Source organism: Lissotriton helveticus, chromosome 12 (assembly GCF_964261635.1).
Source record: "Lissotriton helveticus chromosome 12, aLisHel1.1, whole genome shotgun sequence".
NCBI lineage: Eukaryota > Metazoa > Chordata > Amphibia > Caudata > Salamandridae > Lissotriton > Lissotriton helveticus.
In genome coordinates, this window is record NC_136073.1 from 787094102 (window position 1) to 787121642 (window position 27541).

General features: G+C 44.2%; 1 protein-coding gene across 5 annotated transcripts in view; it reads right to left on the bottom strand.

The window, feature by feature from the left end:
* The window catches only part of GATAD2B (GATA zinc finger domain containing 2B), a 313011-nt gene that overhangs the window by 235989 nt on the left and 49481 nt on the right, over positions 1-27541 (bottom strand). Inside the window, exon 1 of one of the 5 annotated variants that reach the window (XM_078669089.1) lies at positions 23885-24005. The exons of the other annotated variants lie outside the window; for them this stretch is intronic. The gene's annotated coding sequence lies outside the window, so the exon portion shown is untranslated. Of the gene's footprint in view, positions 1-23884; positions 24006-27541 lie in introns of those variants that run through there. 5 annotated transcript variants of the gene reach the window in all.

Sequence of the window (27541 nt, forward strand, 5' to 3'; positions counted from 1 at the left end):
TCAAGGATTTTTGAACAGCTTTGTCAGTCCATGGAGATCATCATCAGCTTTTGCTGCATACAGATGTCCAATGGCTGTCTCGTGGTAGAGTTTTGTCTCGGCTTTTTGAATTAAGAGATGAAATCAGAGTTTTCTTCACTGAACTGGAATCTCCATTTCCACTTCACAAGCGTTTACAAGACTATACTTGGCTAGCTATGCTGGCATATATAGCAGACATCTTCACTCATTTAAATGCACTCAATTTGAGTATGCAAGTAGTAGGTATCACAATGTTTAATGTTGAAGACAAGATTGAGGCAATGATAAAAAAAATTAGACTTATGGGCTCGTCGCTTATCAAAAAGAAATTTTGATTCTTTTCAGAACCTGAAGACATTCTTTGAATCTGCGGATGACGAATTATCGAACAAAGTCTTAGAACTTTTTATCCAGCATATCCAAGATATGCGGTGTAGTTTTTGCCAGTACTTTCCACTTCCAGATGAAAGCAAAAACTGGATTAAAGATCCTTTTAATGTAGATATTGACAATTTAATGGGGCTGACCGTATCTGAAGAAAACGGTTTGATTGAAATCTCTACAGATAGTGCACTTAAACTTCAATTCAAGGAAAAGTCTCTGAGTCTGACAAATTTTTGGCTGCATGTACGAACAGATTACCCTGAATTATCGCACAAGGCGCTTAAGGTTTTACGTCCTTTCCCCACCACATATTTATGTGAGAAGGCTTTCTCAAATCTTATGTACCTTAAAAATAAGTGCAGAAATCGCTTGCAAAATGTTGAATCTGACCTAAGGATTCAACTTACTGAAATAAAACCAAACATTGAAAAGTTAGTAGCCGAGATGCAGCACCATCCTTCCCATTAAAATGTTTTGATTTTTGCATATTTTTCAATATAAAATAATAAAAGCTTTAGTAATGCAAGTATTTGTTAGGCGTGTTCTTGTTTGTGTATTTTTTGCAAATTACTGTTTTAACTTTTTTTAATTGAAACTGTACAAATTGCTTGGGGGTCCCCGGCTTCCAGTAGTGATTCAGTGGGGGTCCTCAGGAGTCAAAAGTTTGGGAACCACTGATCTAGAGTATAAATATATGTATAACTTACACCCTCGTTCACATTGTAGCTATACTCTACCTAAAATTCATAAAGACAAAAATACCCCACCAGGTAGACCTATAATTTCAGGGAGTGGATCTACTACAGAAAGGATCTCAGAATTCATAGACTTTTTTTCTACAGCCTCTTGTACATAGACTACCATCATATATCTGTGGCAGAGGTGATCTATTGAGTAAATTGGAGGACATTGAATGGCTAGAGACCTTTCACTTTGTAATACTTGATGTAAACTCCCTAAACACTAGCATTCCACTAGAGCAGGGTCTCATGGCACTAGTGTCTACTCTTGCAACAAGAGATACCACACTGTACGAACATACTATGATGATTCTGGACTTGACTAGACTTGCTCTTGAAAACAACTTTTTTCTGCATGGCAAAGACTGGTACAAAGAAGCACAGGGAGTGGCCATGGGATCTACATTTTCGCCTCCTTATGCAAATTTGTATATGGGACACTTCGAAAAGGAACTTCTTTGGTCTAAATGCCCGGTATCGATTACAGATCACATTTTTTACTGGGGTAGGTATATAGATGACATATTTGTCATCTTGATAGGAAACATGGAACATCTAGATACACTGTTCAACCGTCTGAATGACAATACATACAACCTCTCTTTCACAAACAATGTGAACACAAGACAGATAAGAGTTTCTAGACGTTATTCTGTATGCAGAAGGCTAAAAAATAGCAAGCAAAGTCTATAGAAAACCAACGGCCTGTAATTTGGGCTTGCATGCTGAAAGTGCGCACCCATCATCACAGAACTATGCCATACCAATGGGAGAAATGACACACATTCCTAGAAATTGCAGAGATGATAGGGTCTTCTTGACAGAATTGGACAGTGTGGAGGACAGATTTAAAGACAGGGGTTATTCTGACCATACATTGACAAGGGCATGTAAAAAGATCTTAAACACCAAGAGGGAGACACTGCTCGAAACGCATTCGAAGAAACACAAAACTAAACAACGTTTAGCACTTAAAACCAGATACTGTGACCAAAGCCAGAACATTTACAACATCATGAAAAAACACTGGCATATCTTGGGCCTGGAAGCTCGTTAAACAAACACATCAAACAAACCGTTGATAACATACAGCAGGGGCAAGACACTAAGAAACCTCCTTTTCCCTAGCTACATAACACCATTGACCGGTACTACTGAGGGCTCTTGGCTTCCGAAAACACCCAAGGGCTTTTTCCATTGCACAAGACGCAATGTTTGTCAATTTGCATTAGATAAGACCAAATGCTTACAATACAACACAAAAATACCTTACCATATACAAAATGTAATGAACTGCAATACTAAGTTTGAGATATACTGTATAATCTGTAAGTGCAAACTGATATTTACAGGGAGCACGATAAGACCTCTGAAAGAACGTATGCAGGAGCACATCAGGGCAATCAGAAACAACAACTGCAACTATCCGCTAGCAACACACTAAAACACTGCACATTTTGGATCTGAACTGATAGACATCAAATTTCATGGACTGGCACATGTGGGTGATTACCCAATGGGGGGTAACAGGACACCGACTCTAAGGAGGGAGGAAACCAAGTGGATAACCAGGTTACGGGCAGTAGAATTGGGGCTCAACACAGATAAAGAGCTACATGTATTTATGAGGGATTAACTATCAAATACTGTATTGTCCACCTGCAAATGTATTGGGATTCCATGTTGCATAGCTGCATATTGTGTATATAACAAGCACCTTTTCTGTGTTGCTGTTTGAATTTGAACTATATGTGGGATATACAGGATTGGTGACAGGGACCCATGTTATAAGAATGTATAACACCGGTCAACAAACTACCAAATATAGGAGGATTGCTTGTGGTGAATTTTATGGAAGATTATAACATTCAATGTTAGCAACAGGTCTACTTACACCGAGATACGATCGTTCAGGACTGTAGCTGTAACGATCATCTGGGATCCAACACCCTTACCACACTTCTATCTGGATCTCCTCTAGCCCATACACCACACCTAATATCTTCCTTGTTTTATATTCACTTGTGTTCAATGACCAATGTGGCTTTATCCACCATGCTGTTTACATAGTGGCGTTTACACACATCTAATATATCTTATATAGACTACCAGTGGTTCGATCACCAACTTTTGAGGGCGCCTATTGCTTACTGGCACCGAGAAGCTGACTATAATAATTAACCCTCTTCTATACCATTGCGTCCTTACATCCTAATACACATATTCTGACATAGTTATCAGATGACAGATGTCTGGTACTCAATGCCATGGGCTACTAATGTAGCTCAGATTCCTTGTGTCCTGTTCTCACTTCCACCTACCTAGCCCGTCTAGAATTGTTATTACCGAATACGCACACTGACCTTAATTACCATCTTTGTTATGATGCTGAAATTTCCGTATGTCGGATACCATACATTTTCCTTTATCCGTCATGGTTTGGTTTGTAAATCTTATCAACTGATATGTCCCTCATATGAAGACTTAGTGTTTATTCTATTTGCCTGCTTCACTGTGACTAACGGTGAGATTATTATTTATTTACTCTGCACCATGTCTAATCGTGACATGGTGTATTCATATCTACACAATATGCGATTGTTACAAGTCATTACTGAAGTGGCAGATTTGAATTGCTTCCCCGAGATTCACTTCTGGTGTATCTACAAAGCCTTAACGAAGGGGCAGTTTACAATTGCTTCCCCGAGATTTACTTCTCGGGTATCTACATCAATTTAGACGGCACATCTTACCACCTTCAAGATGGCGGCCATTTTTAAAATACGGGCTTCCTCATCTTCACCAGAACTTTTTCGATCTCCATTCACCAATACTTCACTGTGACTAATGGTGAGATAATGTATTTACTCTGTAACATGTCTAAATCGTGACATGGTATATGCACATCTACACAATATGCGATTGTTACACAGCACTAACGAAGGGGCAGATTATAATTGCTTCCCCGAGATTTACTTCTTGTGTATCTACATCAATTTAGACGCGCATCTTACTACTTTCAAGAGGACTGCCGTTTTAACTTGAGAATACGGGCTTCCTTAGCCGCACCAGTCCTCTTTCAATCTCCATTCACAAATACAGCACAGCGTTTAATGCAGTCCACCATAGACCAGGAAGTCACTTCTCTTCGATACGTGGTATACTGCGAGACGATACACTGCATCTTCGCAGGTAAGAATCAGCTACGTTGGTCACGGATTAACAGACACGTGAGGATATCACATGCCATACATTGCTGTGTTCAAGCACTTCTCCCCTTACTTACTTGTTTTTTAACCATAATTTGAAATGTAAAGCGTTCAACCACCACTCTCCCTCGAAATATTTAGGTATTTTACTTATATTGACCTCGTAAAGTAACCCATATAGATACTCTTTTGGTGAGTTACTTCCTTGCTAGGTTAGACGTGTCTACAGAGTTTTGTAGACGCTTGCCTTATTCAGTCTACTACAATATGTGGGGTGTTCATTCTTTTGGATAACATCTCGGTTGGATACTGCACCACACTACTTGTGCACACGACACAAGTATTTACCATTTAATTACAATCGTATGGCCGTAACTAGAGGGAGGATTCACATTTTCCTCCATTTCTTACACCAGGCTCACTAGTACTCCTTTTTCCAGTATTTTAGCCTACGTGGGGCACTCCTTACCTGCGTGCGTTGTTTGTGGTCGTGTATACGGCTATTTCTCGGGACATACACATGGCATTGAGTGATAGAATCTGTTTCTACCGTATAGGGGGCATATCAAGGCTCTTTCAAGTGTGCACAATGTCCCCTGGACAGACCTGCAGGAGGACGCACTTTACGTTGGATATTTCTTCACAGTACATAACCACTACAGGACATTACTGACGGCATTTGCTATACTTGGTGAGTTACCACGTAGGTTATGGATTCATGTTAACTCATCACCTCTATACAAGGGTTGGGAAGTTTGCTTACAAACATCATGATTTCCTTATAGGGCCTCATGATGACCATCATTGAAGTTCCACATCTTTTACGTGGGTTCTCTCCCTCTGTTTCATTCTTTGTTCACCCTCTCAATGGTTTTTGATATATTATTTTTTGATGGTGATAGCAAATGCGCAAAGAATAAGCTGCATGATATTAATTATTTCACTAACCATATCACTTCGTGCATGATGTGCACTACGGAAAATCAGCTTTTTATACTGGCATACTACTTGAAATGGAAAGTATTTTCCTTCCTTGCTGGATTTCACTATTCACAGGGAGCACATTACTGAAGATACTGCAGTTAAACTGCAATCATTGTTGAAGAAAATAATCTATTAAATCAATATGTGTCCTCTGATATGTTTGTGTGTGTGTGTGTATATATATATATATATATATATATTACAGCCTTGAAAAAGTCACTGGTGCGACGAAACACTGGTCGGCTGTACTTTCCGGACTAGCTGTTATCTGAATTAACTGAAAAATACAAACATCAGGGAAAAACATTTGACTTCGTATTTTTGAATTTTTGGCGCAATGAATATAGTAAAATTTGCAATAACTAATTATAGAGTATTGTCAGGAGGGCAATGGTATCTGTTGTTTCATAACTACAATACAACTAATTATAGGTTTCAATTGTACTGTTTAAAACTACAATGCTATATATAAGTGAAGCACTCTGATACCCATTTCTGAGTCTTGTTTGCTATATAAAACACGAAATAAATAAATAAATATAAATAAGTAGGGCATGGAGACAGCATGGAATCAGTAGTTGGGAGCAAGAGGCGGGAGAGCAGGAGTGAGCAAGGCGCAGGAGCTTGAGAAGAGGGGAGGAAGCAGTAATGACGGGTCAAGTTTTTTCAGTAGTACAGGATGAAGGATGCTTGACACTTCCAAATAGATTGAGGTTCCACACCCTTGGGGTATAGCAGATGCTGCTGGGTGTCTCAGTTAGCTTGCAAAAGGTCTTGGTCTTGAATTCAGGGCTGTGCTATTTCTGACATATTTGTAGGTGATGCAGAAGATCTAGGTCTCCAAATGCTGGAGTGATGCAGATGACGTAGGCCTCCAAATGCTGGAGTGATGCGGTCACACTTCTGTGGTCCTTCAAAATGGAGAATACCTGTTTTCCAGGGAGTCAGACGGGTGTCTGATATGCCCGCAAATAGTATGCGGTCTCCATTGAGATGAAATTTGACCAGGGCTTCAACAACAATTGAGAATATTGTTTGGAAGGAATATCGTCTATTAAAGCAGCAACAGTGGTGCAAGACATTCTTGGTCTACTTTGCAATGCAAGTCTTAAAACTGAGGTTAATGTCTATGTGAAACCCCATTGATTTGGCACTGCTGGGAAGCTGTGAAGTTGTCCAAGTTTAACTCATCAAGCTCTTCCTGCACCTAGTCTGGCTTGCTGGTGTTGAAGAGAACAAGCTCAGTCTTGGTCAAGTTACTTTTGAGATGAACTTGAATAGCCACTTTTAGATTGTAGCAAGGAAAGTCTTCAGAGACAATTTAACAACTTGACCTGGCTTTGTGGTAAAGGCAAGTGTAGGTACATATTGGTGGATGTTGAGGCCTTTATCAGCTAATAGGAATCGTAGTGTTTCTGATTTAAAAAACACTGGAGATACGATGGAACATTGGGGGCCATATCTGTTACGAGAATAGGTTCTGACCTGGGAGATTTCATTTACCCTGCTTCAGTGCTTCAAGTATTACTCCCAAAATCTGTCCATCCTAAATATTTGATTCTGTTGGTTTTGTGACATAGCTCCACTCAAAACGCCTGTTCTCAATGGGTATGAAGGAGCGGTGCGCCTCCAGGGGGCCAGGAGAGGACAGGGATCACTAGACATAGCCAGAGCCTGGGAGTCCTTAGTCGAAGAGTTACAGCACCCCGACCCTTCGTCACCAGACAAGATGCCGAGCACCCCCCGAACAAGCATAATTCTGCAGCTGGGCCATGCTCCTACACTCGGATACCTGAGGAGGGGATTCGGTAACTAGCCATCTCGAGGCTCGAGATAACACACGGACAGCTCCTAAGATACAAGCACAGGAATGATATAGCACATACGATTACATGCTTAAATGAGGCACCTCATAGGGAGGTGGGTGGGATATCTTGGGGACCGGAGGGGAGAAGAAACGTTTGAGTTGGGGGATGTTTACGATCACCAGCCATTGAGGGCGGCGCTGTCCCTATGATATCACAGGTCCATTATGACTGTTTCTTTATTAGTAGATATGTGTGATGTGTACGCTCACATGTCAATAATATGTGTATGCTAACCATGATCATGAACATAAGAACTCGGAAATGTAACGTAATAAGATAGGTATATGGCTGTGTAGATCATTTTGAAAATGTAATAAAAATCGGTTTACAAAAACCGCCAGTCCTCAAACTCTCTCAACCTAGCGCTCATTTAGGACTGTAAAAATGGAGAGCAAAAGAAGTTTCTTGACTTTATTTACAACTTTAATATTATACCATCAAGGAATTTGTGACCCAACTCGCCATGCCTTCTTACTCACTCTGCCCTTCACCAATAGAAAAATGATGTCTATTAACTTTGGTGCTACCATACGTCCCTCCTCGAAGATGTTCTGGCTGCCTTCAATGCCTTAGAACCCTGACCTCAAGGAAATTTTCAATCTATTGCTAAGCTTTGTGACTGTCCCTACAACTTCGAAATAAGCAATAGTGGTTCTACAACCAGTAAACAAAGCTGCTGTCTCCACTACACATGCAAAGTACCCACTCCTGTGTTTTCCCTTTCCACCCGTTCATAGAAAGCTACGCCCAACATTTTCACTCAGTGTTCATGGAGAACAGAATGCTCCAGACTCAATCTAAGCGGTTTTCAGACCTGTATATGGCAGTGAACCCTTTATGGAGGCCTCACTTGATGAATGTCATATGTTTCTGAATAATGGCTGCAAAGTGGCCCTCATTCTAACTCTCCACCTCTGTGATACAATGTTACACCCATTCCTCAGCAGAATCGAAATTTGCCTAGCATAGTAACGGTAAGTTTTGATTCTATTGAAGACACGGAGGCGAGGATTATGCTTTTCTCTCTTCGCTTTATTATCAAACCAATTTTTTCAGCAGCCAGAAAAGCATCAAACTTCCATCATTTCCCCCCAAAAAAGGGAAAGAAACACAAATTTTACAGAAAAACCAACAGAAAAACTCGAACAGGACTACAAATCCCATAGTTCCAAGAGGTATTGTTCCATAAGTCTATCAACAGTGTTCATGCCATCTACAAAGACCCTTCATCTTGGCTGTCCTTCCTCTTTCTTCGCGCGAAGCACGCAACATCGTTATTGGCCCTGTTTTGCGCCATCATTTCCTAAAAGAGACAAAGACAACGTAAGGTTCACCATGGACAACCTTTCCGTGCCAGCACTTAAAGCACAACCAAACCACAAGTCTGCAACACTAGCAATAGTATCAGGAACTACTGTGAATATTGCAGATTTTTTTTTTTACTTACGGGCGGGCTCACACGAGATCGTGCTACAGGTGGGATAATCCTCGCCTCTGTGTCCTTAATAGAATTGAAACTTACTGTTACTATGCTAGGCAAATTTCAATTCTATGTCAGTACCAGAGACTCCGATTATGCTAGTTCAAAGTTTACTTACCACACCAACTGAGCGACCTCCAAGACTGGCTTGAAATAAAACCTCTTGATGATGGAATACGTGGACCAATCCGCGGCACGCATTAGGTCCTCCAAACGGGCTCCTAGAGAAAATGCCATAGAAGCCATTGCACCTCTGGCTGAATGAGCACTGAACAGTTTTGTGTCGATAACCGCCTCTTGCATGACCCACCGCACCCACCGAGCTATAGTGGGTGAGGAGACTGCTTTGTGCGGTTTCCTCAAGGCAATAAGAAATTGCCGCTCGCCCGGAATTCTGGAGTTAAATCCTCATATGCCTTGAGACAATTCACAACACACAATTTAGGTGTATCTGAAAAAGCTGGGTATGAAATTGTCCGCGACAACGATTTAGTACGACGGCCCACCGTAAACGTCACCCCGTCAGGAGAGAAAACTATCGCTGAAATGTCCAATGCGCGGACATCCGAAACCCTCCAACAGGAGACCAGGCACAGGAGCATGGACAACTTGGCCGAGAGTTCCTTCAAAGAAAAATATTTATTGTGCTGTCAAGACAGGAAGAGATTCAAAACCAAATTGCGTCCCACAGGACGGAGTAACGCGGTTCTGGGGGCATCGAAAGACTGATGCCCCGCAGGAGGTTACAAACTAAAGGATGCTCCCCTACCAGTGCCCCTTTCACCGGGCAATAAGCCACCGAAATTGCGGAACGAATAGTATTAATAGAGCGATACGCTAAACCGGCTGTTGCCAACTCTGCCAGAAAATTTAAGATGGGCTTAACCGAGGAAGGAACCGAGGAAACAGGGGGAGTAGGATTGGAAAATCCCAAGAAAGTTTCTGAAGAACCGGAAACCAAACTTGGGACCTCCAATACGGCATCACCATCACCACCTCCGCTCTCCGACGGCGGATCTGGGCGGCCGATCGTACGATCATCGAGAAGGGGGGAAACGCTAACTCTTCTCCGGACTCCAATCTTGAAGGAACGTATTTGTGGCTACTGCGAGAGAGTCCGGCCTCCAGCTGAAGAATCGCCGGAGCTGATGGTCCAGGAGGAACGCAAAAAGGTCTACTGTAAACGGTCCCCAAAGACCAGCCAACAGAAGACCGGAACATCCAATTTCCATTAACTGGAATAGACTAGATGTCTCGAATGCCAATCCGCCACCCGATTGGCCTGACCCGGGAGATACTCCGCCATCACGGAGATATGATGAGCTAGGTAGTATTCCCAAAAATCCTTTGCTAGATTCACAAAAACCCGAGATCGAGGACCCCCCAGGTGATTGACATACCGGACCGCGGAGACATTGTCCATTTTTAACAGGACACAATACTGCACTCGGTCCCTGGTCCAGCACTGAACGTCGAAGGACCCCGTCAGGAGCTCCAGACAATTGATGTGTAACACCTGTTCTTCTAAAGACCAAGCTTTTCCTGTGGAAAACTCCCCACAGCGGTTGCCCCACCCTGAACTGCTGGCGTCGAACTCTATGACGAGGTACGGAGCCAACCCTAAAATCGCTCGGCCATTCCACGCTTCCATGTGGGTAAGCCACCACAACATCTCGTCCTTCACTTCCGCTGAAAGGCAAACAGATTGGTCGTAGGACAACCCTCTCCGAAAGTGATACGCCTTTAGGCATTGCATGGCCCGATAGTGTAAGGGACCCTGGAAGATTGCCAGGATGGAAGAGGAAAGAAGGCCCACCACCCGGGCAATCTGCCTGAGCGAGGTGCGAGTCCTGCAGATGGTCTGCCGGAGCTCGTGCCGAATTTTGGCCATCTTCCAGGATGGCAGGCTCATGGAAGCGCTGACCGAATCCACGACGAACCAGAGAAAAGCCACGCTCTGAGCCGGACTTAGGACGCACTTGTCTATGTTGATCACGAAGCCCAGGTCCTGCAAAAGTGACAGAGTCTGATGCAGCTGCACCGGCAACTTTCTGAGACACAAAGCCATAATCCAGATGGCGTCCAGGTAAACAATCATACAGACACCCTAAGCCCTGAGGAAATCCTCCACCGGAGGGAGCGCCTTTGTGAAGCACCAGGGTGCCGAAGAAAGACCGAACGGAAGGACGGTGAACTTGTAAATCTGATCCGTTCAGCAAAATTGCAGAAACCACTGATGCGGTGGGTGAATGGATACCATCAAGTACGCGTCCTTGAGGTCCAACCGCACCATCCAATCGGGCGGAAGAAGAACAATCCGGAGAAGGTGAATCCCCTTCATCTTGAAATACCGGTACACCAACCACCCATTGAACTTTTTGAGGTTGATGACCGGATGGCGCCCCCCATCGGGCTTGTCCACTAAGAAGATGTTGCTTAAAAACCTGTTGGGGTGCCGAGTGGAAAAACAGACAGCCCCTTTGCGAAGCAACGCAGAGACCTCTTCGTCGACCAGCTGTGCATCCACAACGGAAAAAGAGATGGGGCGAGGGCGGCACTGCTGGCTCAGGGTTTCGTATAACTCTATATGAAACCCTCGGATGGTCTGCAAGACCCAAGCATCCGTTGTGATATTTGCCCAAGCCCCTTGAAAGAGCGCCAAACCACCTCCGAAATAGGCGTGCGCCGCCGACAAGGAACTTACCATTTGAACCTCTGCCGCCGGCGTTGTTCGTAAAGTTTTCACGGCCTCGGAACCGTTGCCCTCTTGTGGGATGAAAGTTAGAGTAATTGGTGTTGGAACTATATTGTCCCCGCCCGAAGTCTTGTCCCCTATTGGGAGCGTGTTGCACACTACGGCTGATCGGGCGGCCCCTGCCGAGTCCGGCCCCTTGAGAGACCCGGGGCTGGAACAATCTCTTCAGACTGGACTGGGCCTTGTCCAGCGAAGTAAACGTGGCCACAAATTTGCCTAATTCCTTTACAAAGGGATCTCCAAAGAGACCCCCTTGCGCCACTGCTTCGGCCTCTGGAGAGGCCAAGTCCCCTAAGATAGGTCCAACTTTATTAACAAGGAACTACGCGTTCTGTTGAAAGGGCACAGTTAGCGTTGCCCAGGAATATTATAGCACGCTGCGCCCAATTGATAAGGATGTCAGGGGAGAAGGCAGAGCCTGACACCTTAGCCTCCTTCGCCATGTCCAATATCTTGGTCAAAGGCCCTATAGTGTCCAACAGCTTGTCTTGGCAGGAACGCCAAGACCGATCAATACCTTTTCAAGGGTCCTTAATATACTTGGCCAAGATGGTGGCCATCTTGGAGTCGAGCTCTGGCGTGCAGGCGACCTTCCTTTCTAAAGTGGGCCTTGGGCACTCAGACCTCAAACAGCCCCTACCCTCCTTCTCTTGTTTGCGGCCAACCACGAACTTACCCACCTTATCCCCAGGGGTCCAGGCGCTGACCGAAGATATATTATTTCACCCGGGTCCAGCATACCCAAATCATCCTGTGGCAGAGAGGCGGAAGAGTCAGCCGGGCGCCAAAACCAGGAGGACCCTGCATCATCGTCCGAATCCCCCGGGGAATCCCCATCCATGTTTGGGGAAACCTGAGGGCAGGACAGGTTATGGGACAGGAGATGGGGCAGGGGTGGGGGGAACCTTGGCTAAAAAGACGCTCTTCAAGTGCTCAAACGCACCCTTGTCCACCCCCTGCGCTTCCACAGGGCCACCCTCTAGACAACTCTTCCTGGGGGGTGGGGGCCCCTCCCCAGGGGTGGGAGTACTAGCAGAGTCCGGGGCTGGGGCTTGTAAACGGCATTGCGCCAACTTGGCGCACTCCTGTACAATCCACTCAGAGAGGCGCTGTTCCATTGGCCCCACAACCTCATTCACACAGTGGTAAATAGAGGAGTCTACCGCGTTAAAGAAAGCATCATCATAGGGGAGGTACTCCTCTTGGACCTCCTACTCCACATACACATCATCTTGCTCCATTTGCACCAACTGACAGGGGTAACAAACAACCAAGCTGGAAATGAGCCTAAGTGTCACAGAGGCAAAATCTCGATGTATGGTCCTGGGGAACCCAGAGGTGATGTGGGCAAACCAAAGGAATGCAAAGCTTTTAAACATGCAGCTCAAAGTACTGCCTTGAGGTTTGCACTGGCCCCAGGCGCGTGCAGGCCCTCAGTTACCTGACCAGGCCGAAGAAACCGCCTCCTAGCGCGCCCGCACCAGAGTGCACACGAACCTGCCCACAGGCGATTAGACGTGGTATCACCGCAATACGGAACCCCGCCGGGGCGTGAGATCATGGTGCTAAATGCGGGCAATACAGACCCCGCTTGGAGCGTAACGTGAGGCAGTGAGGGGACAAGGATCCGGCGTCCGACTATCACCGTGCGTCTCCTCAACTGAGGGGACCCTGCCGCAGGAGCAACAAGACACAAGAGCACCCCAGCAGTCCAAGCGAGCACCGCAAGTCACTAGGCAGCGGCCGTGTACGGAGCGCTCAAGCTCCCGTGGCCGATAGGGAATCTGGCAAAGCAAATAAAGCCAACAAACACCAATAAAATATCACGAAATGTGCAGCACAGCCCCTTGGTGCTTCTCGATTCCAGACAAGCGCCCAGAGCAACAAGCATGCAAGAACAGGAAAAGAGCACTTAACTGGCTGCAAAGCAGCAAAGAAAGAGGAAGGACTGTCAAGATGGAGGGTCTATGTAGATAGCATGAACACTGTAGATGGACTTATGGGACAATACCTATTGGAACTATGGGATTTGTAGTCTCGTTCTAGTTTTTCTGTAAAATTGTGGTTTCTTTCCCCTTTTTTTGGGAAATGATTGAAGTTTGATGCTTTTCTGGCTGCTGAAAAGATTGGTTTGATAAAGTGAAGAGAGAAAAGCATAATCGGAGCCTCCGGTTCTGACATAGAATCTTTTCACAGTGGGCGTGACAAGCATAGTTTGCATCATTCCACAAGGTTCTGGTCAAACCGTTTCCATGCACATGTCTGCTCCACCTTCAGGATCCTTTTTCTTGCAGGGAGCATCAAGGTTTCGTCACTGAGCCCTAGCATTAATAAAATAAAAGCAATACGAGGCACCCAGCGATGGCTGCATCGTAGCACTTTTTTTAACCCTCCAGTTGACCATGTTGCTTCTTCCTTTACACCTTGATGATGTCCGTGTTCCTTGTTCCCTCCCACCATAAAGTGTGTTGCCCTCACTGCACCTGCCATAAGAAATAAAAGCACGGCTGGCTCTTCCAGACTTCCTCCTTTACTATGGTCCCTCAGGGCCTCAGATAAACACTGGCTCCATATGGATAGGCTGGTGGCGTGGAGAACCATATGGGACCTTCCTTGGAAACCGAAACAGGACCGACCAAGGAATGTCGATCTTAGCATACCTACAGCTACTACTCCTAAAGACTGGAATATTGTCACCAAATCTTTGCCTTTGATGACTTCCCATCCCCCTACACCCCTCTTCATTTTAATCCTGCGTCCCCCCTATGTTACTGGAGGCCCCCTTTGATAAATGGAGGGAGGGTGGCTGCCTAATGCGGTCAGATATGTTTGCTCATGGCCAACTGCGCTCTTTTGCGAACGGTGTTCCGCGTTTCGTCTCCCTCCCACAGAGGAATTCCATTACTTCCAGTTGGACCACGGGGTGAAACAGCCTAGGATGCGATTGGATGCGACCAGGAACCTGTGTCCTATAGAGAGATTTGTACAGGCAAGTGGTACGGCTATAGGATGCATCTCAATTTTCAATTCTCTCCTACTGTCGGCGGGCCCCTCTCAACCCCCGCCCCATATAGCTTTTTGGGAGGGCATCCTACAGACCCCATATACATCGCTAAATACAATCGCTCTAAGTTTCTAAGGGAATCCCATTACAAGATCATGTATGACTGGTATCTCTACCCTCAAAAGCTACATTCCGTTTTCTCTAACACGTCAGACCAGTATTGGCAGGGTTGTAGGCTGCTGGGGGACTTCCGTCACATCTGGAAGGACTGCCCTGCAATCCAGCCTTTTTGGAAGGAGCTCCTCTCCCAAATCAGACAGAATTTAGGCTATCCATTCTCGGACTCTGTAGCACGTCCTACGTGGGCTACGGGTCCCCAACTTGAAGCACCAAACCATGGGAGATCGTTCCATTATGTGGCAATGTTTGGGGGCAGTCAAAATGGCAGTGACTGCTGTCTGGAAGAAACCAGAGGCCCCCTCCTTGACTCAATGGCATGCGCAGCTGTGGCAGGTGCTGGCCCTGGAACGGATGTCTGACATCACGACGAATTCCTGTAAAGGGTTTGACTATATTTGGAGTCCATTCCTGGGGTATCTCTTGGAGGGTCTGCCACTTTGTGTCTGTGGTCCTAGACTGAGGGCCCTACATCTCTTCCAAACCTAGAGCAGCCAATCCCTGTGGCGCCCCGGCACCTCCAGGGTGGTTGCGGGTTTCGGGATGGTGGCCCCTTCTCGCTTGTGAGTGAACAGCTCTTGCATCAGTGAGACCTATTGGCTCTAGGTGCTTTCTTTATTACAAAACATACAGGAAACTGCACCCTCTTTTTCTTTTAAGCTGCCACAAAAATGTGATACAGATGAGGACTTATCCCATCTCGATTATAGCAATTCTCGGTACTTGGGTCTCTGCAAGCACAAGATATTTAAACTCCAGCTAATGCAAAATTCGGCTGCATGTCCGATTCTTGGTTTAAATGATTGGGACCACATTTTCAACCACTTTCTCGAGTTGCCCATAGAATATCCAAATATCTTGCATCTGCTACAAAGCTATTAATTGCTCTGGCTGCGTCTTTCAACAGTCTAGGTCAGGGTTCTCCAAAGTCGGTCCTGGACAGCCAAATCCATGCCAGATTTTCAGCATATCCACATATAAATGTAGTTATCTTAAAAATCAGGCATGGATCCGGTCCTCCAAGACTGACTTCGGAGAACTCTGGTCTAGGGTTATTGACCTATTGACCATGCGTCATCTTTGAGAAGCCTCTGCTTACGTCTTAACTGTATGGGTTATTTCGCATGCCTGGTGCAGTGATCATATCATTTCTATCAAACTCTAAAGATCAGACTTCCCCTTACTCAGGTGCCAATCAAATCTCGAATTCCTTAAACACCCGAAGACCAGGCTGTTCACTTAATTTAACTCCTTTTAAATCTGCAGTTCGGTTCGAATTCTAGCTTCTAGAACCAGGATACCCTGGAAGTTTGTGGAACGCATTCATTTATTTCAGTCTGCAATCACTGTCAGGACAAATTTGAAAATCTGCTGCGCCAAGCAAGGCTTGATGGTCAATGGTATTGAAGGCTGCAGAGAGGAGGAGTAGGAAAGCAGCGATTAACAATACTTTCCTACTCAAAAACGTAAGGGCGCTGTTAATCTCTACTGTGCTACTCCAGGGTAAGAACAGATGGCCAACTATATAATCAGGCATGGGACTTGATCCTGTCACAGAGATGGATTAAAACTTTCAAACCACATACATTCATGCTTTCATTATCAGATTATTAAATCAACACTACATCAACAAACATTCTGTTCTGTTTAGTGTTATTAGCATTCAGATAAAGTCACACACTTGGGGACTGATTCCGATATCGGGCGGACCGGAGTCCGTCAGACATCGGTTTGGAACTGGAACCGAACAAACTCCTGTGGTCGGTTCCAGCCCAAGAAGTAGGATGCGACCGAACCCTGTTTGGTTGCATACCTATTCTTTACAATGAGAGCATGCATTCCGAATGGAATGCATTCTCTCATTGCAAAGAGCAGATGAGAAGTTCATCACGGCACCCCTTGGCAGGCACCTCAAAGGACGTATAAAATGAAAGAAAACTGCCTTACCTCTATTTATATAGTTAAAGAAATTAAAACAAATTTACTTTGAATCGCTTTCAATTTAGGAACTGCAGTAAAGTATTTTCTGATACTGCTAGGTCTTGCTTTGCTAGAAGATTCTATTGATAATGCTTTAGCCTGCTTGAGATAAAAAGTTAACATTGTTCTCCGACTGTATCAAACTCAACTGCACATATTGCGCTATTTTGCAGTTAGAGAGAGTTCTCCTGATAGCGTTTTGCAGCTCTTCATAAAGTTATTTCTGACACTGATCCACCCAATATAGGATGTTTCTAATATTACACTGAATGTCTATGTGAGGGGACTATTGATATTGTCAATCTCACCCAATGGATTCTTAAGGCGTGCTATGTTTATGGTTGAAAGCATTTGCTGAGTAATCTCAGAGGATAAGAAATGATGTAAACAGAATTATGTATGTGTTGAGAGAAGAATGGGACTTTAGAAGGTCTCAACAGTTCAATGGATAGAAGTAGATTGGTGGGTACTCTACCTTGAAGGAGATGAGAGGGAAGGCAAAGGCTTAAAGACCCAGAGATGTCATCTAGTTACTCATTCACAGGGCCCTCCAAGATCTGAGCAAAAGTGACCACGTGAAAGGGGTCTACCTGGAGAAAACTGTTTGGGTTGTGCGGTTGTAACATTTCACTAGTCCTCTTGGGGACAATAAAGGATGTGAAGCAATACCCCACATTTTCTTTGTTCTCTGAAACTGCTTAGATTGCTTCCAAAAAGTCTTAAATCTTCAAGTATTCTGGGGCTCACTTCTGCATTCTTAAGGCATGAAGGAACAACTGAAAATGGGTTCAAGGTGTACCCATCCTTGCCTAAGCTGAGAACCCATTAGATCCAAGTAATTACCATCCATTGACAGTACCATGACATCAGTCTTGACTCTAAAAGCTTCTGCTTGGTACATAGACTTCTTGAGTGATGTATAATCTTTCATTTGAGATAAATGCACACATAGATATCTAACCTGAATGCTTTCACAGCTTATGAAGAACAAAAGAAGGCCTGTCTGCTGGCACACAAATCACATTCAAAGACTTGACCTTCGTCACAAGAGCTGTACGCCTCTCCAGGCCTTCATAAGGGGAAGATAAAGATGCCCTATCAAAAGGCCAATCCAACACTTACACCAGAATATCCTGATGAGTGGGGGGGGGGGTTGTGCACCCAGGTGTACATATGTACACAGACAATTCAATTTATGGCTCAGTTGTCATCTACACCAGATCCTTAATAAACTGTAGCTGGTTTTAAAGGTAGCCGGCTTTCCTTATGACAAGATAAAAAAAAACTCCTAGTCACATCTAGGGGTAGAAAGACTATAACTCTGTAATAACTTTCACCATTTTTTCAGGTTAAAAACATGCACTCTGAGGCTCTGACAATCCATAAAAGACAATATTTCTGGTAAGCTTTCTTTCCCTGGAACGCCCATTGTTTTGTCACTTGCTGGAATAGAAGATGGAGGTTGAGTCAGACCCTTCCTATTTCCTTTTTGCCTGTCTTTGTGAGTTTGGTACTTTAAATCGAAAGACTTACAAATATTTGCTAGAGAAAATGGTCTAGTGACTAGTCCAAAGATTAGAGGACTGCTCCACAAGGGTATTGGCCAGATCACAAGTTTAATGGCCTATATATGGGTCTGATACACTTTCCGAAGACTTAGCTACTGAAAATCTGCATTTATTTAATTTTCCATTCTTTTGCTCTTTATTCTGCTTTTAGCCCAAGTAAACTTTGCCCATCTGGAAAAAAAACAGAAGAGGCCTGTTTGCAATAGTCATACAACCCTGGTTTGAAAACTGTTTAAAGATAATGTAGTCTAATAATTTGTTCAAGCCTCTATTAATAGTAAAATAACTTTATTCAGTCGTTTTGCTTTAAACCATCAAAGTTTACAAAAAAATCCATCATTTTAGTCTAAAACAAAAGAATAGAGTTCTTAGATTACACATAAAAATGAACTGTAAGAAAAAACCAGGAATAAAACAGACGAGCTTCTAATTAAATAACATTCCAATCAGAAGCAACGCCACTTAGAAATATATTAAAATATAATCTTATGGACAAAACACAGTTCATTTGTTCCAGTAGCCAACATTTCCACAATCACGAATATTCAATTCTGATGGTAACAGCCATTGCAACCTAGGTTAAAAACTTCTGACGATTAATCCAGAAGAAAAATAAGAAGCGACTAACTGCAAAAACTATTGGCCCTTCGGCTCGGGCCTATAATGCAAGAGCGGGCCTTTAATGGCTGGTAGAGCCCGCTAGGTCGGGTTCTAAGGCTATATTAAAGCGTAATAAATGAAGACGCAAAATTTAAAAAGCATAACTTTCAAAACATCCTGTAAATGTATAGGGATTTGAAATTGGAGGCTAAAATTAACTTAGTATCTTCAGATTCATTTGTGGGCATAGTGCAAGTGCATTAAACAAAATAGAGTATGGGCGATAAGTTGCATCAATTGAATTTAGAAAAACTCCAACCTTCCCATTAAAATTCAGATTGTTTTATATTTGTAATTAAAATATTTAATCATTTATCCATTTGTTTGATGAATGCTGGTTTCTGTACTTTTTGTGTGTATTGTTTTGTAGGCCAAATCATCAAAAAGGCATATGCTGGGGTTCCAGTCTTCCAGTAATGACTCAGTGGGAGGTCTATGGATTCCAATAATAGTTTGGGTGGGGGGGGGGCTTGTGTTTCAGTAATGATTATGCGAAGGCACACAGAAGTTTAAAGGTTAAGAACCACTGCACTAAGATATTGTTACAGTATGGAGTTATTGTTCTGCAAATAGGCTGCTTTTTAGGAATTTTTAAAGATCAGTATGAAAGCCTGAATTCAGAGGATGAAAGTTGGTGGAGTCATCCATAATCTGAAATGTGGCACGACACAATTCACCCCTTCCACTTTAGGATTTTTGGAGCAGGTACCTAGCCAAGTGTTATGCTAAAGACCGGAGGTTACGTTGGTATGTAAGGAAATACATGTGTAGAATTCAGAACACACAGCATTTATGTCAAGGGATACAAAAAGGCTTATAAATGAGGGCCTGCATCAAGGAGTTCTAGCTTAATTTTAATAACATATTATATAGCACCTGCAGCTATATTTTCCTGATACTGCAGCACTGTAAATGCTAATCTCTGAAAGGAATGGTGGTTAATTTATTTATCTTAAAAGCATAAAAGGCTGAAATAGCCTTACTAGGATCTGAACCAATAATTTAGAGGCTGCAAACAAATCTCTGAAATAAGTGGGACACACACTGAGCTAGAAAGGGTGGTTAAATGTTGCCCAGGAACATCACCGACCTAGTCACCACACCTCCCAACCTACTGAAGCACCTACAGATCTTCCACTATTTCTCAAGCTTCCTTCCCCCTGACAGTCAGTATGTCCAATTGCCTTTTTTTGAGATACAGATAAATGTTTCTTCACAGCACTCCACTGTTTGAATCAATAACTACCATTTCTACACCGAGCTCTTTGATTTCACCACTGGCTCTTGCCAAAAGAAGAACCATTTTTGTGCAACATTCTCCATTCGGAGCACTCTTCATCGATCCTGAGCATTGATTAATTAATCTTGGGAAAATCTATGTGGCGTTCCTTCTCTAGTACGGCAGGACGCATACTCGTCAAGTTCATAGGTTACCTTAATGGGCAGTAAGCAGTCTTAATGGCCTGGGTACATGACCACAGCCTAGCCAAACACTGGGTCCCTGTCCCACTTTCTTATTGGCAGACAAGTCCGGATTACATCTGCACAGATACTTCTAGCTTTCTTAGGGAAACCGGGTGGGACCACTCATAAATATTCAATAACTTTACTTCCCTCTCACCGGGTGTCAGATTTGGATTAAAAAAGGTATTTCTACTGGATTTACACTGCCTACATAACTGAAACGTTGCTTAGTTCACGCTGCTGTGGCTGCCTAAAGAAATGCCTACCATATATATATATTATTTAATATAGTTGATGTACACGGTTATCAAGTTCTAAGACTAAAACAAAAACTTTAGACCTGGGATTTATCCAAGACACTCACTGACTGAACGGTGTACATTTTATCAAACCACGCCGCCGGGCTTCAAGGTTGTCGGCTGAAAGGCTGTGTTAATTTGAAAATTATTTGACAGAAATTGTCCGTGACGTGGCCGGCCCTTGGGGTTGTAGGCTCTACGATGTGTATTTACATATTTGTGTAATAAAGGTCTTTTAAAAAAAGAAAAAAAAAGGTATTTCTGGTAGAAGAAACATAAAATGTTGAAATGATGGTAGTATTGCCAACTGCTCTTCAGTACGATCTGTAAAGTTAGTGCAACCAGAAGATGGTTCACCATGCTGGATGATTGGGAGTCAGGGTGAAAAGAAAATTGGCAAACAAGTCTTAACAGCAAATATAGAACATTACAGTCAATATAGTTAATTTACACAAAAAGCTTAGCCTAAAAGGAGGCCAGAGAGGGGTCTTCACGTGTTTCTAAATGTTAAGAAAGCCCGCCTTGGACGAAGCCGCAAAGGAAGGTAGTTCAAAAGAGGAAGAATTGAGAGTGTAAAGACCGCCTCCGAATCCATTAGAAACTCTTCTCCGGGGAGGACGGCTAGGAAGCCAACATCAGCCATCTGGTTGGGAGGTATGCAATAAACGATTTTGAAAGCTACCCAGGACCATTGCCATGCACTGCCTTAGGGTTCAAGCGGAGTAGGTGAGAGTAGTAGTGAAAAGAGGACATTGTTCTTCGTCATTTCCTCCCATCTAGTCCACTCCTTGCTGGTGTCCTTTTCAGACACTCCTTTTTAGATCAAAGCCTCCCAGACGGCGCAGCAGTCTGGTTTGCTAAATACATTTTGGTGCTTCCATAAGAGCTCACTTTCTGCAAGTAGGCTTTTACATTTTGTACTTGCTGTGCATTTAAAGCCAGAGGTCAAATGTCAGTCTCTGCCTTTCAACGGAGCTTGGTGATACTTTTCTTTCTCGGACTTCAAAGTGAAAGGCTTTATCTGACAATCTGAGGTGTGTGAAAGGGAAATATATTTTTTTAGCACACAACAAAAGTTAAATGGCTGTAAAGGGACTGTGCAAATGTTTAGGAATTTAGCAAAATGAGGAAATCCTAAATGAAGCACATTTGTTGTAAATCTGAAGTATGCTGAAAACAAATATTTTAATAGGATCAAAACAAATCAGTGCACTATGTGATGCCCTTTCAACACATCATTTGTGCACTGCATAGTTTATTCAGTAAAACTGTATGTCTGTGCAAATGGAATGACGATTACAATTAAAAATGTGTTTTCTGTAATGGCAGTATATTACCACACCATGCATACTCCACTCTATGCCACTCCTCTTTACTCCACTCTGTGTCACTCTATGCCCCTCCACTCTGCGGCGCTCTACTCCATGACACTCCACTCCACTATACAACAAGAGGTGTGGCGCCGCGGCCAGGGCGACTGACGCTGGAATCTGGGGATCAGGGTTCGATCCCCGGCTCCGGCGGCAGGTTATCCCAGCACCATGTGACTCTGGGCAATAGCTCGCTTAATCTTCCCGACGGCCCCCAGCGCCTAGAGACCCTAACGGGTGATTGTGCGCTATACAAATGTGGATATTATTATTATTACTACTCTATCCCACTCTAGTCCTCTCCACTCCAAGACACTTTACTCAACTCTCAGACACTTTACACTGCGCCATTCTATGCATCTCCACTCTACGTTGCTCCACTCTGACACTCTATTCCATTTTACATCACTAAACTCTACACCACTCCACATAACCCTCTATGCACTTCAATCTAATCCATGTTATTCCACTCTACACCACTCCACTCTAGTATACTTTACGCCCCTCCACTGTACAACACTTTACTCCACTCCACGCCCATCTACAACCCTCGATGCCACTCAAACTACTCTATGGCACTCCACGGCCCTAAACTCTCCTACCCACTTCTCTCCGACCCTCCGCTCTCCGACCCTCCAATCCACGCCACTCTAGCCCACCCTACTCCACTCCAACGCGCTCTACGATCCTCCACCCTACGACACTCTATGATTCTCCAATCTGTGCCACTCTACACCACTCCACTTTACTCCATGACATTGTTCTTCACTCTACGCCACTGCACAGCACTGTGCGCCACTCTACTCGACTTCACGCCACTCTTCTGTGTGCCACTAAATGTTAGCCATGCTGAACAGCGGCCAGGGTGTTGTATAAAATTGCTAAAATATATTCACAAAGCCAACAGCTCTTGCGTAGGAGAGATTTATAGGCTTAGCCAATGCTGGTTACCTAAATGCTTTTAGATGAGGTCAGGGTTGCATGAAAGACGTAAGAAACTATCACTCAATACAGCATTTTTTCCCCCAAAGTTGAGCCTATTTTTGTCTGTTAAATGGCTGCTTCTTCCACAAGGAGTAAAGGTAGGGTGACCAGGCGTCCACGTTTTGCCAGGACGGTCCCTGTTTTTAACCAGCTGTCCCAGCAAATTTCAAGAAATTTAGCTCATGTCCCCGTTTTTTAGAGAGGGTCGACTGAAAACGATGGGAGGTGTTTTTTATGTTTTACAAAGCAGGGATAGTTAGCAGTTGTTTCAAGAAAGCTATTTAATTAACAGGCAAGCTACTGGGCTTAAAAATTGCATTTTGTGTATGTTCTTACTGCCTGTTCTGTAATTTTCTGCTGAGGAACGCTCTCATCGCTTTAAGTAAAATTGTAGTCCTTCTTCTATTTTTGTGAAATGTCCCGGTTCTTGGCTTTAAAATGCTGGTCACCCTAACCTAAGTAAAGGCCTAGCCCCATGGAAGTGGCTGGCACAGATGCTGGGTACTGAAGCACGAACATCCTCCTGCACGTGACACGACCCTCCCTTTCATTCAACCAGTGAAGCTGTGAGGTGATGACCCCCCCCCCCCCAAGGGTTTTACCTCTATCTGAGGGCAGCCTCGAATCCAGTATGAGGACGGATCGGAAACTTTGCTGTCCCCCTTCCTCCTGCGGCACTTCCAACTCCCGTTTTAGACTTGCCATCGCAGTTACCTCGGTGAATCCGTGTTAGATTTGACACTTTCTAAAGTCTTTTGCGCCCCTCCGGTGGGGGCTAAATAATTCAAACAAAACACCATTTTGCATGTAAAAATCACAGCTTAAGAAGGTTGCTAAAATGCGAGGTTGTCATGGCGACTCCTCGTTTGCTTATTCAGGCGGGCGTTTCCTGGCTGGAAGGCCTACACGTAAGCAAATCACAAGTCGCCATTCTTACCTCCATGTCCCAGAGGGCTCGAATTTTCCTTCTTCGGGAGGATGAAAAGGGGCAGATCGTTCTCTTTGTGAAGCTCTCCTTCTCACAAAGGGCTCTCGCCTTCACAAAGGTGGCGAGCCGAGCCGGCTTCCAGGGCCAGCAGAGAAAAGGCCACGCATCAACTTTCTCATCTGTGATCAAGGAACGGGTGGCAGCCGAGCAGAGGTGATAACGGGGAACATGATGCGGAAATCACGGCTGCTCCTCGCCTGTTTTTACACCAGATTATTGACACTCGTTAGCGCGTGTAAGCTTCTGTGTCAAAGTCAATTACTGAAATGAACAGCTCGAGTCTACCAGGCAAGTTCAATTTCTCCCCAACGCCTTCCCTAGCGCCCGGGGGGGTCACGCACATCTGCTCTGCCCATACAAGCTCCCAGCGACCCGAGTACCATACACACTAAACGGGACTAGGGTTCTTCAAACCCCAGGCAGGAAGTGACAAGCAGGCAGGAAATGACGCACAGACTGTGTCTTCTGGACCAAACTGTGATGGTTGAGGTTGTTGGTGGGTCTGTCCCACTCTGGCGCTGCTAAATGGACCAAGCAGCTCCCTTACCCTACTAAACTCTCAGGGTAGTGAGGGCGGGCAGTCACAGGCGTCTCACAATAACTTACTGTCCAGAGCAGTGCTCATAGATGGAACAAGAGAATAGTTTCATATGATCGTAGTACGCAATACTAAATAATGTGATGGGTACGTTATACAGGGATGTTGTATTCTGTGTTCTAAAAGGGAGGCGCTACCCCCTCCTGCTTCACTGATGAGTACTTTCCTTCTCATTATGATGGAGATCCCGCTATTACAATTTCCAAATCTAGGGACTCCGGGCAAGATTAGGCTCCAGCGCGGATGGCTCAAAAAGTTTTCACAGGCTCCATGAGCAACTCAATCCAATGTTTTGAATCATTCTTTTTGCAAACAGTCTCAAGCAGGCATGTCAGACCCACTTGGGCCTCAAGTTTATTTTCCCCTAGTACAGCCTAAGCCCGGTGTTGTATCTGTTGGTTGCTTGCAGCGGTCCAGGCTGTGCGGAAGACACAGGCTGCACTCCAGCCCTCCAACTTGAATCTTATTTGGCAGAGAAACCATAGCGTGGGTCTCACTCATAATAAGGTTTGTTGGATAGGTGAGTCTACAGCAACTTCAAAGCCATCAGTGCGGCCCACCTTGGCGACTGCAGTCGTGCATTCTGCAGTGGCAGTTGTGGATTCCCGCTCAAGAACCTTGCAGTGATCTCTTTGGGGCATTGCTGCCTTCTGGCCAATCAGGGTTGACCTCTTCGGCAATAACGTGGTTTTTCTCTCCTCGTCGGCAGCACCAGCGTCTTTTAGGCCCGCAGTGGATTACCACACTTCACCAGGATACACACACTGGCACAATCTTGATACAGCGCGCAAACTGACCAAGAGATTGGTTGGATCCCTTTGCAGCAGGGGTCACATCTTGGACCGCTCTCTGATCAAGTCAGCTTTCTCTGGGCCTACTCATTCTGGGAACACGCTATGTTTCTTCTCCAGGGCAGTCTCTTCTCCTGCATTACCAGGCACACGCTTTCCCTTTCTCACAAGTCACTCAAACTAGCTTCTAGGCAAACCTGCAGCTGTTCATACAAAATGGGTGGCCTTAAGGTGATGCCCCTTCCCCTCTGGGAGACTTGCTGCCAGACAAATAGCAGCGTTGGTTGCAAAGATGCTCTACGAGTACTCTGTAGAGCACCATCTTCCTTGGTCAAGAATGTGGGACTAGAACAGGGTGAAGTGGGATGAATCCCAACTTTTTTGTACACATTTTCAATTCAGGGAGTATGGATCCACTGCCTGAGGCTTTCGCTTGTTCTCTTTTAAATTTCATTTTCTGGCTGCTCTCCTGCTTCCACCAACTAGTGTACCACGCCCACATGTCTAGACACCTGAAAGTTATTCAAATTGAAAGACTTAACTTCACGAACATCTGGATTAACAATACGTGCTTATAGCGAATAGTATATATCGTACACACAAATAGGCCTCTGAAAATGAGTTGAGGTGAATGATTCAGATTTGATTACATATGATATGATGGTATTACTTTTGAAACATACCATATAGCAAATAGTTTCTTGGCGCGCTACAGTACACAACATATTGAATCAAAAACTGGTGAAAGACTAAATTAGCAGAATAGAAAAGTCTTAATATCTATACTACTTGTAATGTACTGGTCAATCTGCCTAATAGGCATTGGAAGTATTTCAATGTTAAGAACCAAAAAAATGTAGGTTCATGAACATCTGCATTTGCATAAAGCTTCCTGCTACAAACATATTATACACCAGTACCTAGGCAACTGAAAATTAATCTAGATTTATAGATGTACATGCTTTAACATCCGCATGGATCGCACAACCTACCAGACTACCGAATCGCACCGGTCAGGCCATTCGAAAATGATTGCCATGCGAAAGGCTTAGGATAAAATGAACATATGAAGACCAGGCGAGTATCCGGCAGCTGACATATCAAACACATAGTGATGCATCTAAAAATGTTTCTAAAGCAAAAGATTCAAAGTTCAAAATACAGTTAATCTACACTCCACGTATGATTACCAAAGAGCCATCGCAAGTCACACCCGTGCATTCAGGGAGAGTAGTTCGAGTAAGCAGTACAATGTAAAGGTGAGTACTGCAGCTACCGCACTGGAGAGGGACCTTGGAGACTGGGTGGTGTCATCTGACCCGCTCTCAGAAGAATCCAAATGGTAGAATAAGCAGGTAGGAAGAACCATACCCACTTACAGTTTTTTTATTTTTAAATTCGACTTCCAAATTGAAAAGGTACAGAACTAAATTCCAAACCGTACTCACACTTGCAGGTTTACCCCAGAGAATAAAGATAGCTGTGATGGATTGTAAATGCCAGTATCCTGTTATGGAGGCCACCTCACGGATAGAATAAAGTATCATTCCACAGGGGAATGTGCATGATAAAAGTACATAAATATTTATAATTTGGAAGGAAGAGGGTGATCGATTACCTTCTGGAATAGACCTCTTACTCCCCACTAAGCTGCTGAGCAGTCAGTGACTATTTCAAAGAGATCTATCCTTCCACACATTAGCATGAGTAATACAGTTACCCTCCTGTTTATATCCCAATCAAAAACACCCACATCTACAAACTCATCTGTATCAAATCTCCATCCTCAAAAAGGCATAAAAACTCTTGAAGTAACAAGAGACACAAACCACTGCTTAGAGGCCCCTGAGGAGGCCCGGCCTTGACCATGTGGTTGACAGGGGTCTAATTGAGGACACAGCCTCGATCCGTGACCCGCTATGATTGAATTCTCCTCATCCCATATGACTAGAGTAACAACCAACTGATGATCTGAACAGTGGTGGTTCCACAGGATTTGGTTCCTAAACCATACGTACGGAAGCTGGGTGGGAGAGTTTGGGTAGGGGGGATTACGCGCTCAGAGAAGCTTTTGAATGTGGGGCTGTTGTTTGTTCACTGCAATGATTTTTTTCTTCTTTGTTCGAACATGCTAGGACACTTTAGAGGGTAGGTCCTTTGCCTGGATTGGTCAAAATGTGATACCATATTTTGTATGTTTTACTCTCTCATGTATCT